Source organism: Lissotriton helveticus, chromosome 8, assembly GCF_964261635.1.
Source record: "Lissotriton helveticus chromosome 8, aLisHel1.1, whole genome shotgun sequence".
Classification (NCBI taxonomy): domain Eukaryota; kingdom Metazoa; phylum Chordata; class Amphibia; order Caudata; family Salamandridae; genus Lissotriton; species Lissotriton helveticus.
The window spans coordinates 1,283,993,404-1,283,995,668 of NC_136069.1; the positions used below are offsets into that span (position 1 = coordinate 1,283,993,404).

General features: G+C 43.9%; 1 long non-coding RNA gene across 1 annotated transcript; it reads right to left on the reverse strand.

Annotated features, from left to right (window-relative positions):
• Nucleotides 1-819: 819 nt before the first annotated feature.
• Nucleotides 820-2,063, reverse strand: LOC144771948 (uncharacterized). Its single transcript, XR_013599556.1, has 3 exons — nucleotides 2,016-2,063; nucleotides 1,279-1,343; nucleotides 820-1,038 (listed from the first exon to the last, which is right to left on the reverse strand). It is a non-coding gene; the product is annotated as an uncharacterized LOC144771948 (long non-coding RNA).
• Between the last annotated feature and the right edge of the window lie 202 nt (nucleotides 2,064-2,265).

Consider the following 2,265-nt stretch of genomic DNA (forward strand, 5'->3'; position numbering starts at 1 on the left):
ATTCACACCGGCAATTTCCGTCCTGACTCCTGCATTACCAACTTGCTGAGTCACTGTATGGCTGACAAAACAATACATGTCCCTCCAATATTGATATGCAGGCAGTGAAACATGTGAAATAGGCTAGACACCCCTTTCCCCTGGAGACAGTATGCTAGACCATGCATGACACAGCCCTACCCTCTCAGGCACATACTACAGCAGATCAACGTCATGTGTGCACTCCCTGCACTCTCACTTCCACTCTGAAACACTTACCACAACATTTGGAGCACCATATAGCCTCCCATGAGCACCTCGTCCACCAGGACCTCCAGCGCCTCTGTGGTGAAGGGATGGGCCTGGATCTTCTCAGTCCTCTATTTAAACCACAGAAAGAGGGTCCCAGGGAATGTTTAACGACCTTCCAATACTACAACCCTGACAATTACTTATATACCAACCTAAGAGTAGCAAGGGGCCAAAAGAACCTAGTGTGTATGCCTCGTCCGAATGATGGTGTGTGCTATAATCAAATCAAATAGCAAAATCTGTCAGAGGGTCTCTCCAAATGCTCAAAGAGATCCCATCAGACTTCCACCCTGTACCGCCCTACATCATTTGGGAACCTTCAAAGTGCACATTGGAAATCGAGTACCCAGTGCAAGATTTGTCCAGACTTAACCAAATCCCTCACATAAATCCCAAACAGTCTATGATGTAATCAATATCAGGTATCAGGAGGTAGTTGAAAAGCAGTGCTACATAATATAAACCAAAAAGTGTGTAAAGTGCTGTGGCTAAAATCGAGTAAAAGGAGGAAAATATGTTTAATGGACACCTCCCTTCTCTCAATATTAAAAACAGTGCAAATGGTAGCTTTAGCAAATAACTACACAGATAAACAAAGTGGTCGACATGTTTCTGCAGACTATCAATGGGCCCATAGGTCACCTTGCTGCTTCATCAGGACCTATTTTCGCTACTGCTATGTGTAATAATGTGATTCAAATTAGAAAATAATGTGACAATTAAAATAAATATCACCTGAAAGTTCTCCTGTATTCAAATTGTCGGAGTGCACCAAGTGGACAAACATACACACACACAAAGATGAGAGAAATGTACATATCATTAGTGATTTTGTCATATTTAAAAAAATCAGCTGCTGAATTAGCATATCCAGTCAGGTAAATGTACTGCAAAACATCATGTCACCTCCAATGGGTGTACCTTGAGAGCTAGACCTTCAATGTGTCTCATAATCATATGTGCGAAGAACATATAACTCACACTCACCCAATTTGTAGGAGAATGTCGCCCCCCCTCACCTGGCCACAGCTCAGGTAACACGGAGCACCGCTCTGTTCAAGCCAAACAAATGAAACAGATCAGAGGAAGCACCTCGCTGCTGCACAACAAAACTGCACGTCTTTACTAGATCTAACATGTGTGAATAGAACCTTCATTTCTTATTATAAACGTAGTAGTCATTGACCAATTAGGTCACCCTTGGCATCCTAGGTGAATTGAGGCACAGCGTCTGTACAAGTAGTCATCATGTTCACAAGAATATTAATAGAGCAGTGTCTACTCACAAGTCTCGTCATGGGTGAGTTTCTATGACCTGCATCCTATAGCGCAAAACCTATTATGATCAAAATGCATGCGCTCTCATAGTAGTTTGCTATGTCAACTACTCATTAGGTGCGGTAAATACGGTGGAAAGAGCCCATGACTCACGCTCAATATACACCGCACCACTCTTTAAGTAAAGCGAGACAAAACCATCCACCGGCCGAATGCTGTTGAAAGCTATCATACGCCGTGTGTCTGTATCGTGACCCAAAAATACAGCAGCCATCCCTCACGCCATTTCTAAGCATGTAAAGAATGCTTGCTATCCTTTTAGGCAAGCGTGATTTCAGCTGTTTTGCCGTGCCCGCAGTTTTTTAATTACCCCTTCCAACAACTATCGCAAACCTTCTGATCTCTCTGCTAGTCCAATTGTCGCCCAGCGGAGCCTGTCTGCCTACCTGTCCGTCGGTACTCCAGACGTCCTTCTGGGCTGTCTGTGGGAGGTACCGGACGGTCAGAAGGAGGTCTATTAGGCAGAATCCCTGGTTGGCTAACGTTGTGATGTCATATCAGCGCGCCCTCCCGAGGCTATAGGGAAATGTAGTACATTGGCGTATTATCGCCGATTTCACAGAGCCTATGTAGGTTATGAATGTGTTCAAAAACACTTATCTTAATGTTTTGTGAATTCAGCTTGAGTCTACCAAT